At 39.1% G+C, this 17,975-nt stretch overlaps 1 long non-coding RNA gene across 2 annotated transcripts in view; it reads right to left on the minus strand.

The window, feature by feature from the left end:
- Positions 1–5,780: 5,780 nt before the first annotated feature.
- Positions 5,781–17,975, minus strand: part of LOC144223647 (uncharacterized) — a 122,327-nt gene continuing 110,132 nt past the window's right edge. For both annotated transcript variants that reach the window (XR_013332770.1, XR_013332769.1), the window contains one exon: positions 5,781–7,749. This is a non-coding gene — a long non-coding RNA (uncharacterized LOC144223647). The remainder of the gene's footprint in view (positions 7,750–17,975) is intronic.

A 17,975-nucleotide genomic window follows, 5' to 3' on the forward strand; every position in this document is an offset into this window, starting at 1 on the left:
GAAATTTCAAGTTGGGCAAGTGCTTTGCCTCAGGCGTAATGTCATGGTGGGACCTAGCAGAGAAAAAAAGTCTGAAGTTAAATCTTCCAGTCTTTGTATCATGCCCTCCCAATGTTGGGAGCATATGAAGACCAGCAGCACATATACGCACAGATTAGACAAATCAGTTCTCTGTTCTTAGATGTCAGATATTGCTGGAATTAGAAGCGTGGATTACTTTTGTCTTTTAGGATGTTATTTATAAGTAATCTCTACACACAACATGGGCCTCGAACTCACCACCCTGAGATTAAGAGTCATAGGCTCAACCGACTGAGCCAGCCAGGTATTCCAAAAACGTGAGTTATCAGAAGAGCATTCCCACAATAAGCCCTGCATTATTTTCAAGTCACTGTAGCACAGGCTCTTGTTTGAAAGACCGAGGACTGTACTTGGCTGAGACTTCATTGTATTATGAACAGGACGTATGTTCGAAGATCACAGTAACTTAAAATCATTTTATTGGCTTGTATATGTATTTGTGTTAATGTATTGATGAAGTTGCATTATCTTAATATTACTTGGAAAATACAATAGGTTATGGAGTTTGGGTGTGGGGGTACAGGTATCACTCTTAATGGAATCAGAGTTAATGGAGATGTATCATCTGGGAAGACTAGAAGTCAAATGTGGCAGTTTTTCAAATACGATTCTCCCAAGTGGTCAAGTAGCAAGTCATCCTCTCTACTAAGCTCCTACCATCATGTTTTATTTATCCTGATCTCAAGCCATTTAAATATTTAAGATTGGTGTCATAATTTTAATAATCTCTTTAGTATCTAGGACATTGCCACCTGTAGTATTTTATTGGATCTGTTAGTACATTCCTTTATACCTCTCACACCCATTTTGGCAGCACATTACCTTGTGGTTGCCTGGTCTTTATTTCAGAAAGAAATATCTTTTTTTTTTTTAATGTCTTCTTATAAGGATCACTGTATTTGTGAAGCTATTCTGCACAACATGAGAAAATTTGAGGTGCAACTGTGTTACAGTTCTCTCCTGAACTCTGTCACTTCCTAGTCATACGACCTTATGCGATTTACCAAACTGCTCTGAACTTCTTGGATTATATGCCCACCCCTTCTGCATCCTTTGTTTTATATTCAAGGTTGTGGTATTAGCCGTTGCTTTGAAGCAGAAACACCTGCAAATAGCTAAATGACCATCAACAGAGTGGTTAAAGAATATCTGACCCATCCCTACTATGGGATATTAGGCAGCAGTTACAAAGAGTGAAATAGGTGTCCCTGTTACAAGTACCTTCCTCTTGACATACTATGAAGTAAAAAAATACACAGAATAAAATTTCATTTGTTAAAAAAAATATTAGTAGATATGTATATTCATAATAATAAGAGTAGCTAACCCTTATAAAATGCTATATATGTACCAACCACTACTCTAAGCAGTTCACATATAAATCCACTTAATCCTTACAAAAACCCAATGAGATAGTATTGCTGTCATTACACTTTTACAGAGGAGAAAACTGAGATCATATATGTAGTAGGCTGTAGAGCTGGGACTCAAACCTTAACTGAATAGATCCAGAGTCTATGTTCTTAACTCTTACCATCTATCTGTTTGTCTGTCTATCTGTCTATCTATCTATCTATCTATCTATCTATCTATCTATCTATTATCTATCATCATCTATCTACATATCATCTAGCTACCAACTATCTTTTTCCACACATACATTGACACATACATCTTTCTGAGAACTGGAAGGACACATGCTTCCAGAGAAGTGACAATGGGCACTTCTACTTATTCTACACACCTCTTTTACCTCTGCTTCTATAAACTTTTGTATTGTTTGCAGTGCTATAATCAAGTTTAGAATTATGGTACTGGGGGTATCTGATATACAGTGATAGTAAATATGAAGGAAAAGCTTTACAAACAAGTGGTCCTTAAGTGGGTCTTGAAATGTCAATAATTTACTTTAGGCAGAGCCTTAAATATGAATATTTGTATCTTTGAGGGCAGGAGATAGAACATCTTTTCCTTTTCATTTTAATACCTTTTTTTCTTTCCAAAGCACCTATAAAATGCCCTGTCCCTTCTGATCACTCAAAAGCATTGTTTACTGACTGAAAGGAGACTGTCAGTGAAAGACTTCTGTTAAGACATGGCTACAGTTGAGGCTATGTAGTAGATAAAAGTTAAGTGGAAATTAAATATATGGTCTGGACAACTAACCAGTGCTTTATCCAACCTGATTAACCAGCTACAGATAAGAATGTGTGTTTCTTTTACCCTTGAAAACCCTTGCATCTGTCTATATTATTTGTCTCATATTTCATTTTAATGTGATGTTGTATACATTTCAACTCATTTCCCCCTGTAAAATATTCCTTGAGCTTGATTTCAGAGCTTTAGTTCTAGGATTTAGTCTCCACTTGGCTTGAGGATTCATATCAGGAAGATTGACACTTACAACATTCTATTCCTAGAGGCTTGCGCGTTACATCACTGAAAACATTTGTATTAGTTTACTATTTTGATCATTACTGAATGATTCTAATGTGTCTAGAGTATATGTAGTGTGCCTTTATTCCTTGCTTCTTTGCCTTTTAGCATTTTTTATTGAAGATTCTGAGGTTGTTCATACAATTGCTGATACTTCCTGATTGCAAAATATCTCTGTGGGCTTTTAAACATATTTAAATATATTTCTAAGCTTTCATTCACTTGCATAAGCATGAATGTACAGCTTCTGAATGCAGAATTTAAAAATGATTTTTTTCTTCTCTTAGGCTGAAGAGTCATTCACTTAAAAATACATTTTAAGGGGCGCCTGGGTGGCTTAGTCGGCTAAGCGTCCGACTTTCGCTTAGGTCATGATCTCACAGTTCGTGGGTTCGAGCCCCGCGTCGGGCTCTGTGCTGACTGCCAGCTCAGAGCCTGGAGCCTGTTTCAGTCTGTGACTCCCTCTCTCTCTGACCCTCCCCTGCTCACACTGTCTCTCTCTCTCTCTCTCCTAGAAATAAATAAAAACATTTTTAAAAAAATACATTTTAAGATGCAGTGTTTATTTGTAACTTTATATTAGGACTCTGGGAAGAAGTGGCATATAAGTGACCCATGAAATATCTTTGAAAAATGGTGATTGATTTTCATAAGAGTTTTCATTTTAATATTTGATGTCATTTTGTAAATATGAGAAATAGATACCCAGATGAGGATACTGAGGAACACAGAGGTACCCAGATCCAGGGATAATCTAGTGTGAGAAGCACTAATTTTTCATACTTATTCCTTTTCACTGAATTTTATTTCACTTTATTTACTTTTTTTAATGCTTTTATTTTTGAGAGAGAGACAGAGCATGAGTGGGGAAGGGGCAGAGAGAGGGAGAGACAGAATCTGAATCAGGGTCCAGGGTCTGAGATGTCAGCACAGAGCCCAATGTGAGGCTTGAGCCCGCAACTATGAAATCATGACCTGAGCTGAAGCTAGACGCTTAACCGACTGAGTCCCCTAGGTGTCCCTTAACTCCCTTTAAAAGAAATGGTTTTATAACTGGTAAATGTTTTCATGGCACTTGCAAGAGCATTATTTCCTGGATGAGCAAGGCTATAAATCAGTTTATTAAAATAGATAATATTCAGCCTCATTTTGTCTTATTCTTGAAACTTTATTTTAAACCCATTGAATAATTTTCTATGGTACCCTGTACAACCTCACATATCTACCTTTTCCTTCCATCTGGAATATAGCCCCATATCTGTCTACCACAATCCTACCCATTCTTCAATCTCTATTTTCTCCAACAAGCTTTTCCAGACTATTCCATATTTTCATAGTCATTTGTTCATACCTTTACCATGGCTTATTGTGAAGAGACATTTGTGTACATGGCAATTCCTCTTTCCTGGATAGTTGGGCCCAAATCTTGAGCTTTTTAGTACTTTCTGGTTCTAATCCCTACTTCCTTTTTTTTTTAAGATTTTATTTTTAAGTACTCCCTACTCCCAATGTGGGGCTTGAAGTTACAGCCCCAAGATCAACAGTGGCATGCTCCACCGACTGAGCCAGCCGGGTGCCCCACCAATCCCTACTTTTTCCCAAGCCCTAGCACAAAATTCCATGATGATAGGGATTTAGTCTTTTCATCCCTATGGAAGAATGCCTTATACTTGTCATAGAGGTAGTCAGTTATGATTATTCAATGGATAGTAGGTGCCTAACAATATTCAACACAAACGGGAAAATGCTTGGTTTCTCTAGTAAATTAGGCTCCTAATTATGAACTGTATCTATCAACACTCAAATAAATGAGATATAGTCACAATACTGAGAAAGAGACAGAAATCTGATATTATAGAAACTAATACTCAAACAGTTGACTAAAATTTTCACTATACATTGTGATTTTCTACTAATGGATATATACTATTTCATCCATAAGAATAGAGAATGTGTGTATGTATGCCTGGTTGACTTACTTAAAAAATGTCACTAGAAAAAAATCTTGTCCCTTTTTAAGTAGAGTTTCATTTTGCCAAAATTATATTAATCTGTCCGGGGAGCGGGGGAGAGAAGAAAGAAAGGAAGAAAGAAGGAAAGAAAGAAAGAAGGGAGGGAGGGAGGGAGGGAGGAAGGAAGGAAGGAAGGAAGGAAGGAAGGAAGGAAGGAAGAAAACACATTTTTGCCACCGCAGTATATTGGGCAAGGATGACTTAAAAGAAAAATGAGGAATCTCTGATCTTTATTTATGCTTTCCAATGTTTTCCATGGTGCTTCTATGTACTCACATATAAATATGACAACATTTCTTTTCAGATTCCTCAAATAATTCTCCTCCTTTTTCATCTTCCTCTTTTGCAACATGAGAAGCTTACATGAAAACTGATAGCTTAAATGACTTAGAAAAAAATAGGAAGACAGCACAAGAGGAAAATTACCAGAATCTATAACATTAAAAGTTGATCCCTCAGGGTTGAATTTTGGTTGTCAGAGAAGTGTTGACACTATACTTTAGGGTTCTCTGACTTGTTATATGTTTAACTGAAGTAAATGTTGTCTTGTGCAAGCACATTGGTTTGGTATGAGATTGCATTAGATAAGCCCCTTAAGGCCCAAGCTGCTCTACATTTCAAAACAAAACTACCTGAAAACTGATGAGTAACACAAGAGGAGGAAGGAAAAGAGGGAAGAAGGGAGAAGAGAGAAGACAAGAAGGAAGGCAGGGAGGGGAGGGGAGGAAGGAGGGAAGAAGGAAGGAAGGAAAGATGTTTGGGACAGTGGTAGATGTGAAAGACACACATTGCCAAAACAAATGAAATTGGGGATATAATAACAAATCTAAAAATTGCAAAAGGCATCTACACAAACATATTAGTGTTAATATGAGAGTCCTTGTTGTTTCATTTCCTAATTGGCAAATTAGTAGAGAAGTTTGAATTTGGGGGCTTGAACATCTATCTCCAAATCAAAATGAACAATCCTCAGTCTACTGTCATGCTTTAGCTGAGGAACCTTAGCAAAAGAGAGAGGTGATAGCATATGTCACTACTGGTACAAGCTCACAAGTGCAACATCCAACCAGAACTGTTGCCTTGCCTCTTCTGGACACTTTTTCATTTGATCTAATCCCAAAAAGCTTGACTGGATTTGCCTAGCTGCCAGCATAATTTAAAGACAAAAACCTTAATTTATTTATATATTAGATGACTAATTTAAGTGTATACAATTTAAGAAATAAACAAATAATTTCCACACTGACTTCATTACATAATTAAAAACAATATAATTAAAAACCTAGGCAGAATCACAGGGCATAATCCTTTTATATTTCTTGATTTCTGTTTGTTTAGACAGATTACATCAGTAGCAAGTTAACTAAACTTTTCATTTGTTATTTCTAGAGTATTTTGCAAATTTTTAAAATGAAGAGCAAAAACCAAAGAAAAACAAAAGTAACCCTATACAACTTTGTTTATCCAAGTTGCTAAGATGTTACAAGACAGATACCAGTCTATAAAAACTAGAGGCCAGGGACTGGGGAGTCAGAGAATTAGGAAGAGGTTGGTAAAAGGGTAGAAACTTTCAGCTATAAGATGAATAAGGTCTGAGGATCTAATGGTTAACACAGTGACTGTAATTGATGACATTATAATGAATAATTAAAATTTGTTAAGAGAGTAGAACTTAAATGTTATCACCAAAGACAGAGAGAGCGAGAGAGATGTTATGTGATAGATGTGTTAATTAACTAGATAGAAGGAATAAATTTCACAACGTTTATGTTTATCAAATCATCATAATATATACTTTAAATATCTTACAATTTTGTCAATTTATCTCAATGAAGGTGAAAAAAAGTAAAACACTTGTAGAAACCTCACTCATAGCACTCTAGAATTTAATCAGTTCCATGTTCTCAAATACTTTATAGGCAGAACCTGTTTCTAAAGGTTCATTTTTTGTTATCTTCTATTTTGAAACAATGTATGGTTTTCAAGTACATTTTGAAAATTGCAGGCAGTTATTTAATTCACATAGGGCTTTGGCTTTTAGAAAATAAGACTTGCAACTCCAAAAGACGATTGAAACACACACACAATAATTCATGAAATTTACTTTTAAGTGAATAGATTTTTCTTCCATCAGGTTTTTTAACTTCCGTATCTGTGAAATATAAAAAACTTTGCTCTTTAATACAAAAATCTTGATTTTTAGGGATACAGAACACAAAAACTATTTAAACACCTATTGCTATGGGCTGGTCGGTTAAAACACTTTGATGCTATAAAATCGGAGTTGGTACCCCAATTCTGTCACTAATCAGCTGGTTCAGTGTGAGTGTGAGTGTATGAGGGACTCGGCTTCCTCCTTGGTACAGTGAGATTAGCGTTATTTGTTTATTTCATAACATCGCTCTAAGGATCAAACAAAATTACGAATCGAGAAGTGTTCTGTCAGCTGCAGGGCATTAAACAAATTTACGATTTGAATAATAATTTTATCCAATTGAGAGATGTTGATGTCTGCAAGATGTTATTTCTAACAGGGAGTTCGCCATCTAAGCACGGGTGCTACTTTGGAACCATATATTTAATCAGTGAGAAGTAGAGTGTCTTTCTGCTCACCTCTCTGACAGATTAGCAACCTGTAAGAAAAAGATCTACAGTTAGAGTCAGGCTGTATTAGGTGGACAGTGTAATCGCCAGGACAATTCTTAATACAAAGAAAGTGGAAACATGAGTCTGAAGAGGGGAAATATCAAAGGCACTCTTTATCAAGAGTGAAACTTTGAAATCCATCTATTTAAGAGTAATCACTATTCTTTTAGTTAAGCTGTTGTCATCTCTAACTTTCCCCGAGTAGAAAATAATCTACACTTCCAACTAAGTTATTCATGGTCCAATTTGTTCTCAGAATACTATAATAGGCTTTGTGAAGATAAGTTTTATAATAGGGATTTAACATAGTGAGAAGCCAAGACACAGAGGCCTTCAAACACAAAGAGTATGTATGTATATAAACTGCTCATGCCCTCCCCCTCTTCTTCGACTCTCCCTTGTCCCTTCTCCCAAAAGGACACTCACCCCTACTTAAAATCTAATTTTTACAAAGGATTCAGACGAAATGCCAGCTCGACAACTTCACAGTACAATTGGTTTAGCTCCTGCAATGTTGCTTTGGGGCCTTTTTCAACAGCGCTGGGGAAATGGGGAAACTTTGAGTGAAGTGCCCCTGGAAGAAGGAACACGGGGAAAGGTTTTAGGAGAGAGAAACATTCAAAATCTTCCCGTTTGGCAGCTCCGTCTTGCTTGATGACCACATTTACATACTGAGTTCAGAGGCTAGAACTCTCAAAGAGAAATCTACTTTCCTGGAGAAAATAAAGCTTTCAGTGTGGAATCCTGAAAAAAAAAAGGGGGGGGGGGAGAAAGAAAGAATCACTGATGATCTCTATACATTATTTTTATTTCCCAAGCTTTTGATAACTTAAGCATACGTAGTTAATTCAGAGACACTATTAATTTCTTGCTTTCTCTTCTTTTGTGCTTTCACATCTAACTTTCCACATTTAGAATTTTTAATCTCATTTGTATCCAAATGGTTATACTGGCTATTTGCTTCACAAAGTTGCAAGGCACTTGGCCCCCATTGCAGGTGTGTCTTCATTCCAGATCGTTGTTTTTGTAAGATTCCAAATTTTCTCATTTTAGACATATAAAGGCACACGCACATAATTTCCTATTTACAGTCCTAGAAACTCTCTATCTACCAACGTATTTTAATAACTAGCTTCCCTTTCTGTATATGTTACACCTCTGCTGTGCCTATTTTGTTGCAAGTCAGGCCATCTTATTTGCATATCTGTAACAAAGTATATAAGAGGATAAAGAGGTGTGGTTTATTGAGTATTTATATTCAAAAATTTTCCTCGATGAAAAAACTCTACAAATCACATAGAAATTATGTAACAAATACATGTCTTAAATTTTGTTTTACAAAGAAAGATTTTTGAAGTTGGTTTTAAATGTGCTTTGAGTGATTTCTAGCACTCACACCTCCTTACTTGCTTTCCAAACTGTTTATACTGTCCCCAATAACACTCAGTGGAAAGCTGTCATTCCTGGCTAAATCCTTACTTAGGGTGGATGCTATGTCTCCGCGAGACAGGGTCAGGGGGTCAAAATAGATTTTGGAGGCCACCTGGAGAGTCCAGGCCATGAACTGACTCAAAAAATTTATATCAGAGCCGGAATAGTCCACCTCCCAGGGTCAGATCTGGTCTGACACTCCAACCACAGGCCGGGGCATGCTAGACCGAGCTCAGAGAGAGGCCAGAGCTGTTGACCCTGCTAGCTGACCTCTTCAAACTTCAGGAGAATTTTTTTGGCAGTTACCACGGTGACTGGGTACTCTAAAAGCTTATCCTTCTTACTGAAAGGAGGGGAAAAATTAGGAAAAAATATGTTAAAACCTACCTTGCAGAGATGCTTATCACAGTTAAGGTTAAAAAAAAATTGAGGGTGTTCTAAATTGTGTACTCCTTTGATATTGATTTCTACCTCTCTCCTAAAGCAACTGGAATTTATAAAGTCTTCCGAACACCAAAGTTTCACATTTGGAACAGATACTGCGTTTTTTTTTTTCTTTCCAATAGCTGACAACAATTTGAATAATGTATTAAAATACTTTTAAAACAACGTAATTTCCTTGGAATATCTAATATCTCTCTGCTTTTCTTTGAGAATAATCAGCTTTGAAATAAGATCCATCATAAATGCTAATCTACGAGGGGAAAAATACTGTAACTAAATACTCATCTTTGCATCAAAAATAAACTCAGTATTTTCTTTTCCTGAAAGAAAAGTGTCCATTTTTGCTTAACTTGAAATAATAAAATTAGGAGAAAAGCAAAGGACTATTATCATTATCGTATATTTTATCTTTTACCTAGTGACTTAATAAAAATAATGTGTACATTAAAAACAACATTGTAAAAATACTCTATGTGTAACAAAAGAACACGGGGATGAAAAAATGCAATGTGTACTTAATTTTAGAGCAATGCCACTTAAGCTAAAAAAAAAAAAAAAGCCGTAGAATATTCTTCCATGTTAATATCAAATGTTATCTTGTGCTAAAGTTCCATGGTAGAAAGACTTATAAATTAAAATTTAATTCCCCACGGGGCAAACCTAGGCACATTTTAAAACTTTACTAGTTGCTTTTTGGTGACAGACTGTAATACAAAATACTTTAGATGGCTCCTATATGTGATTTGAAATCAGATGACAATTGTAATCATTTAGAAGTGTAATGTTCCTTAAGCATAACAATATTTGTCTTGAAAAATACCTGTGTAGTATATAGTGACTCTATGTAAAGAGAAATCAATGACTCAGTGTTGCTACAGCTCTGGAACTCATTTAATTTTCCTATCTACCTCTTACATGACCCAGGTTCTAGAAGTCTTGAAAGGGCTTTCTCCAGCATCTGGGTGGTGTGTGTGTGTGTGTTTGTGTGTGTGTGTGAGAGAGAGAGAGAGAGAGAGAGAGAGAGAGACAGCGTATTAGAACGCATAAATGATCAAGCATGGGTGAGGGGAGAGTGGATTCGCATCTTAAAAAGCAGTGGCTATATAACAAAATAATGTCTTTGGTCTAAATATTATTTCTCATCTTGACTCTAAGCCAAGAAAAAAAAATTATGAATTACAGAAATGTAGTAACTGACACTCGAAAAATGAATAGTGATTCATTTCAAATTTCAGAGGTATGTTTTAACCTAATCTTGAATGTTCATTTTGCTGTGACCTATTTTCACCGTTTTGTAATCACCACAAAATTCTTAGAACAGAATGAACATAAAAGCCAAGTCTCTGTTAATTTATCTTAATTTTTAAGAAACAAAATATAATTCAGGGTGTAATTTCCTTTTTTGTCTTGTTCTCAAAACAGCCAGTGAAAGGGAAGATCAGAGATGATTTTGCCATGCGATCCAAATGCACTTCGCTAAAAGCACAGGTCTTTCAACTACATGGTGTGGTTCTTGCCATCGCAAAGTGGGCAACCAGGTTGGTGAGTCACTGCAACTGTGGTGCCAGCTCATTCTCTGTGATGAACTCAGCTTGTCCTTCCCAGTTGGGAACTCTTGGCAAGCTTCCCTAAAGACCCGGAGGCTGGCAAAGCATGAGGAACTATCAAACAGGAAATGAGGTCCTCCTCAGGTTTTGAAAAGAGATGATAGAAGTTCTTAAAATGAGGCAAGCCAGGCCAGAATCTCCTAAACCACAAGCCTTATCTTGAGTGAAACATTATTTCTAAATTGGATCTGAAAAGGAAACGAAGTTTAAGTGTGAGACAATGGTGCGTTTGTATGCAAGAACACAATGCCAAATCTCAGCTTGATTTCCTCTAAGTCAAATTTAGGATCTTTTAGGGGAAAAAATCATTTGTCAATCTTCCGCGTAAACGTTTACTAAAAGCACTATGAAATGGGTATTTTATTCAGTAACTCATAGACCTGGATCTTTTCTTAGGTTGAAAAGTCACAAATATGTTAGAGAACTATAGAGTTTAAGGGCTGTGAGGGTTCTAAGAGACGACCTAGTCCCAGCTTTTTGCTTTATATGTGTGAAATCCAAAGCGCAGAAACATGAACTGCCTTCCATACAGACTTAGTTATGTGCCTAGACTGGAACCTAGATCCTGTTTGGCATTTGGAGCCTAGTGTGGTCTCTACTACAGTACATGGCCTCTTCATAGGGGAAAGGCACCTTACAAGTCCCCACCAGGAGACATATTCAAAGGCTTGGAGACATAGTTACTCTGAGGCCAGGGTATAAAATGATTGGAAATCTCACCGACGTTGCACTTTCAGGGAACACCTTTAGGGACCACGTGGTCATAAATTCTACAAAATCAGGAGTAAAACAATAAAATAATATGTGCTGTAGGAAGCTTCAGAGTTCTTAGGAACTTACGTCTGATGGTAACAGGGACATGTTGTTAATATTATTTCTGCAGCTAATTGTTTTTATTGATTTGTTATGGCTAATAAGCACTGATTGATTTTCTTTGAATTGGTACAGAGCTCCACTCTGCCGGGTCTGTCATTAATCAATACCAGCAGGCGGGGCATTGGGTGTTAGCCCATCCAGGTTTCTGGCGGTATGAAAGAGTCTGTCCAAACAATCATAGGCTAGAAAAATACCATGGCTGCCGGTCTGGAAAGGACTTAATCTGCCCTTTCTTTAACAGTTCTCTAGTTTACTTCTGTTTTAACTTGTATCCATTAGGATTGGTGGATCCTGAAAGTCAAATAAATAGAAGCCTATAGGAAAATGTGGAATTCATTGCTGATACCTCCAAACTGCCACTTTGCAACTGCGTTCAGTTGTAACATTAACTCTCTGCTTCAGTTGTATCATGTATTTTCAGCACAGCCCCCAAATTCTCCTTTTAAGTTGTCATGACATTTGTGAGATCATGATTTCATTCTGAGAATTTGGTTCAGGGCTCCAGAGGAAAAAAGAGTAAGGGATAAAAATTGAAGGCAAGGAGAGAAAGTACTAGCTATGCTGAGGAGGCAATGGTTTTATAAGGAAGGAAGCTGCTATTTAGGAAGATGGTTATATATGATTAAGAGGTGAAGGCGATAGGAGTCAGGTGCCCTACTCTCCCCTAGATTTTCAAAGAAATGCTGTATCTTTTCCATAGATTCTAATGGGGGGGGGGCATTTTTGGTACTGATCACATGTTAAAGTTTGGGAGCGAGGAATGAAAAACTGCTCTGAGGTCGGGTCTGAAGAACGTTGGCTTGGCCACTCGGTCAAAGAACCCGATGGAGCTCAACTACCACACTTTGCGCATGTGCAGCTATTGTTCTGTTTCTCAAAACACTTTAGAAAGCCTCCTCTTGACCCAGAAGAGAATTCTCCACCCAAAGGAGAAAGCTGTTACGGGAAGCTTTTTGACAGAAGGGAACTTGCTGATCTAGAAATATTTTTCTTTTTGGAATCAAGGCTGAGGGGCCAGTAGGCTGAGCAGGGAGAAGAAAGTAAGTGACGAATTGTGAGATTAAAGAGGGAGAACTTCCCGGACGCCTGGGTGGCTCAGTCCGGCGAGCGTCTGACTCTTGGTTTTTGGCTCAGGTCGTGATCTCATGGGTCGTGAGTTTGAGCCCTACACCGGGCTCCGCGCTGCCCTTCTTCCACTCTCTCTGTCTCTCAAAATAAATACACTAAAGAAATTTAATTTAGAAAAAAATAGTGAGAGAACTTTCCACTTTGTTCTGAGCTCCACCCCAGGACCAGACTGGCTGTGCTCCAGGAGCCCTGTGGATGGCAAAAGAGCTAGTTGCCTCCCCCGACCCAGCTTCTCAGCCTGCCTTGGTGCTTCTCCCCCCACCCCCCAGCTGTTCTTTCAGTCCAATGGGCTCGGCACTCCATTCTAGACCCTAATCCACCCGACGGCTCCTAGAAGGGCACAGTCTGAGGCGACTGGATCAGTGGNTTGTTAAAGACAGAAATTTTGAAATTGAATTTTAATGATCCCGGGGAAAGAAGGGTGAGGCCAGGCAGCCGCTCCAGCTGCTCCAACTGCCGGCCAGGCCAGCCCCTGGGCCACCACACCCCCCAATCCACCAAGAGAAAGGGAAAGGGAGGGGCAAAAAGGTGAAGGCTTCAACTTTAGAGTAAGGGCCCCAGGCCCTTGGCATTTGAGTCATCCACTTCCAGAAATACAAAAGAAACGGTGCACTAAACAAAACAAAAGGCGTCACTTGGGGTCTCCTCTCAGGTTGCTCAAATGAATTGTGGGCCCAAGCACACAGGATTTTGTGAAAGACGAGGGACCTCGGGAGAAGGGCAGAGTTTTATAGGAGGTGGAACCAGTTTCTCGCCTGGACCCTCCTGGCCTGTGCTCTGGAGTCACTATGGTCAGGTTCATGTTCCTCGTCCTCCGGCTGCCTGCCATGTCTCGGTGAGAGACAGCCACAGGGTAACGCATTCCCACCACAGGTTTCCTAATCCCCGAACTCAAGTGCTTGAGGATGAAGTTTTGTGAAAAGTTATTGCCAGCTACAAATTTGAGCTGACAAATGGTCAATAATCACGTCTTCGATACACTGGATGGCTCTCAGGCAATAAAGAAGCAGGTGCACGAAGGGGTGGCCAGGATGCAGGGTGCAGCCTCGTGCGCAAATTTCCAGGTCTGCCCTCCACCCCAAGCAGCACTCTGCCCCCCAGCAAGGGAGTGAGTTCAGTGCGGGACTGCGGGGCNTTCCTCCAATTAACACTTCTGGGTGCCTGTGTCTGCGGTCTCAAGCGCCCTTGATTTACAGTCATGTTACCCTGGTTTTCTTTGGTTTGAACTACTGGGCCCGTAGGCGTTGGCGTGACGTTTAGTTATTCTGCATGCCTGTCTGAACCCTGAGACAGAGAAAATGATTAGGAATTGATACTCAAGATAAATAATAATGCTATTTTTACCTGTGGATGCATTGGAAGAATGTGTGCCAGTTAAGTTTTTTTCAGAACTTAACATATATCAGAAAAAGATCTTTCAAAGTGTTTACACATTAGCACTTCTACAAGCATCCTTCCACCCAACACACACACATTCAACAAAGTGCCCTTTGATTTTTTTTTTTTTTTTTTACATTTTGGACTCTGTGTTTTAAATTTAGAAGCAACTTTAAACCCCTACACTGATCTAAACATGAATTTTCTATGTAAGACACGATTTCTTGTAAGGTTTATAAATCCAGTTACCTTATCTTAAGATTTCAGATTAAATTATCAGTCACAGCCCTCCTAGAAGGTTGATTAGCTACAAAAGTTTGGGTTCACAATTTAATTCACTCTTCTTTCTCCAACTTGAATTTAGATTTCTGCTTTTAAATACAATACAGCACTTAAATTAAGGGTCTTGTTAAGCGGGAGACTTTTCTCATTTCCTTGAACTCTATAAATGAACTACATTGTCATATAATCAATCGATAGGAAAAACTCAGCTGTCACAGGTCCTAAGCAACTCCTTGCCACAGAAATAACACAATCCGGCATTTCTTTCTTTCCTTTTTTTTTTTTTTTAAGATTTTATTTTTTAAGTAATCTCTACATCCAACGCGGGGCTCAAACTTACAACCCCAAGATCAAGAGTCACAAGTTTTACCAAGTGAGCCACCCATGCTCTGCTATTTTTGAGTTTGAAAAACATGCTGTTTGGATGACATGAGACCAAAACTATGACCCAGACAGCTTAGATGTGATGGTCTCTATGAATGGCTGAAGACTGATCCGCAGAGACCAAGGGGATATTGAGAACAGGCTTCTCTCCTGGTTAGAGACAAAGTGCTTCCTTCTTCCATAAATAAGAAGTATGAGTATTGGGATCCAGGACTCAAAGGTATTTTTAAGTTCATCTAAGTACGTTTGCTCTTATAGAGTTTATATCAGAATTTGAAATTAGGTGTTTGCCCCTCAAACCAATGAACAATTCAGATTTGAATTTTGGAGTTAAAATCTGAAACTCAATGTGTAACAGTTTCAAAACCTATCCTTTGAAGTCCTGGATCATTCCCATCAATGTGATCAGGGGTTCTACAATGTATAAATCCTTTGGCTCAAAAGTAGCAACTGAATGGTATCTGATTATAAGTAGGCAGGAACCCATAAATCTCTGGCAAGATGTTTCTCTGCCTCAGTGTCACTGGCTTTTGTTTCTCTCTCAGCCTTCTCTCTACAATCTGCCACCTATGAATGCTGCCATATCATACGAGAGCATGAAGAACATGTAATCCTTCCTTAGCTGTATCCTCTCCCTTTAACTATGATATACTCCTCTGTACTTTTAATTCAGTGACTTATTTCATCTCAGGCATATTTTTAAAAAGTGGTATGGGGCAGCCCTACTGTGAAATCTACCCCATTTGGCAGATTAGATTATGTGATAAAAATGTTCATTTGTCTTGAGAAGAACCTTGCTAAGAAGCCTCGTGACCTTGGCATACGACAAATCATTTACACACCAAAGGTGAAACATAATCTGACTCATGAATTTGCTCTGTCAGTGAGTTGATGCAGTTAACATTAGTTACCCTTAGCCTACCTGGACCCAACTATACAAAGAAAAGTACCAGAGGGGATCAAACAGTAGCAAGCGAGGTGAGACAAATTCGGTCTGTAATGTCAAAGCGTAGATTTGTAAAAGTTCTCTTTTCTAAAATTAAAGCTGTTGGAGCCTGCATTTCCCACACATACCGTCACTAAAGATCTTTGGGATAAACTAAAAAACACTACTTCTAATTAGTTCATTTGTCATCAGAGAACCACTGCATCAAGCCAGGTATTTTGCTCCTATTCAACTCTAGAAGAAAACGGGACAACATGTGCTATTATAAAAAGCTCAGCATTCAGTGCCAACATTTCAAATTGGCCTCATTTGACAAGATCTCAGAAGCCCCCCAACTCATTCAGACCATGTCTTGGCAACCTTGCTCTAGCCCCAAACACAGTAGAGTTTATCCATTATCATAGTTCACAGGCTTCTCCATAGCTGCAAGTTGACATTTGGAACTTGCAGAAGGGGTAAAAATCCATCTAGGAACCAAGTCACTTCCAAAGTAAATGTCATGGGGCAGAGGGGAGAAGGAGGTAGCAGGGGACAAGGAAGAACTGGGTACACAAGAACCAGGCTGTGAGTGACTTAGCTGATGTCCATCCAGTGCAGGTAACTGATGAAAAGAGTTCTCCTCTTGGATACTTGAGTGTGTGAATTTAGCTTATCATAATTATGGACAATAACCGATCACATCTCAGCCCTAAACACCGAAGAGTTAGTTATTATCTATTTATTTATTTATTTTTAGAAATATGGTGCATTAACCTATCTTGTGCTTGATTCCCAAGACATAAACTACACGAGGTCAATACCAAAAATTTGAGAATTTATCTAAATTTAATCACACAGTGCAGAGATATGGTATGCTGGATACGGGAGCTGGACAGCCCCTGTGTATATGGCTCAAAAATTTTAAGTTGTTCATTTTTGTCTCTACTTGCATACCCCTCCCTCCCACGACCGAACCACATGGAAAGTATTTCTTTTCCTTACCCTCTGCAATCTAAACTTAAGAGTGCATAAACCATGAGCTGGAGGTAACTGCTTCTTTGCAGTGCTATTTATGACACACTTATCTTTTTTTTTTTTTTGTCCCTAGGCATCCACCGCAAGGGACTGAGCAATGCACTGTGCTGTTGCTACTCAACTAGGTCTGAGAGCAAAGCTGGGGCTTTCGAGAGCATCTTTTTACCACTGCGGCAGGCTTGCCGCCAGCACCTGCTTTCTTACCCAGTTAGTTCACCAAGCTGCCTCTCAGCTTCATTTCACAAACATATCTGGGTCTCCATTTATCTGTTAAAATGGCCCAGGGTGTCTGCCAGGAGTATTGTGCCACCATCGCTGGCACATTTTGTCTGTCATTACACGAAGCATTCTAAAAAGCTATTTCCAACCCTGCAAATATACTCATACTACAGAAGTCATTACATTAGCATAACAAGCACAAAGTTCCAAGATGGTAATTTGGTTATAGATCTGAAATCCTTCCTGTTCCATCAGATAGATGTCGAGGTATGATATTGCCTTGCTGCGGCTACAGTCTGGGTCAGTGGACCACCCCGCCCTTCCACCCCCTCGCTTGAAGGAAGTTCTGCTGGGTGAACAGTGTGCCTTTGGGAGCTCAGAGTGGGTAAAAGTTTCCAGTTCCACCTGCTCAAGTTGGGACATTTCTGAAAGAACCAAGAGGCCTCTCTTTTTTTTCTTCCTCTTTGGCCAAGTAAACGATGTCTTAAATGATAGTCTTCTACAGGTATCTCATTGGATATGGACAAATATCAGGATTTTGCTTGTAGGCAATACAAGCACTTTTTGGTTCTTTGGTTGGGGGTGGAGTTTGGGAAACCCGACACAGTGTGCCCGGCCAGTAGTGGAGCTGCAGATTAGCAGCCGCTCTGCCGAGGCCCGGATGGCGGCGGCGGCGGCGGCGGCGGCGGCGGTGTAAGGGTCAGCAGGGTGGAGATGTATTCAAATGTTAATTTACACCTGAAAAGACTGGCAGTCACCCACACAGGGGGTGACTGGAGTTTCTCAGGAATTCTGGCCTTGAGTGTTTCCTTGGGAAAGATGAAAGTTTAAATGGAGGAGAAAAGCAGCCTAAAAGTTCTGGGAGCCGTAAGAAGGGAGGGAGCAGGGACAGCCTTGATGAGTTAAAGGAAGTTTACTTAGCCACCGGTTGTAAATCTCTTTTCCACGTTCCCCTTGCAGTATGGTTTTAAGGTACAACAAAGAGGTGGTAATTTCCTCTATCCTCAATATTTGGAGATTGTCTAATGAATCCAAAAATATTTATGTGTAAGTAAGAATGAGGAATTAGCCTCATTTCCCCCCCCCCCGCCT

This window comes from Crocuta crocuta, unplaced genomic scaffold (assembly GCF_008692635.1).
Source record: "Crocuta crocuta isolate KB4526 unplaced genomic scaffold, BGI_CrCroc_1.0 scaffold70, whole genome shotgun sequence".
NCBI lineage: Eukaryota > Metazoa > Chordata > Mammalia > Carnivora > Hyaenidae > Crocuta > Crocuta crocuta.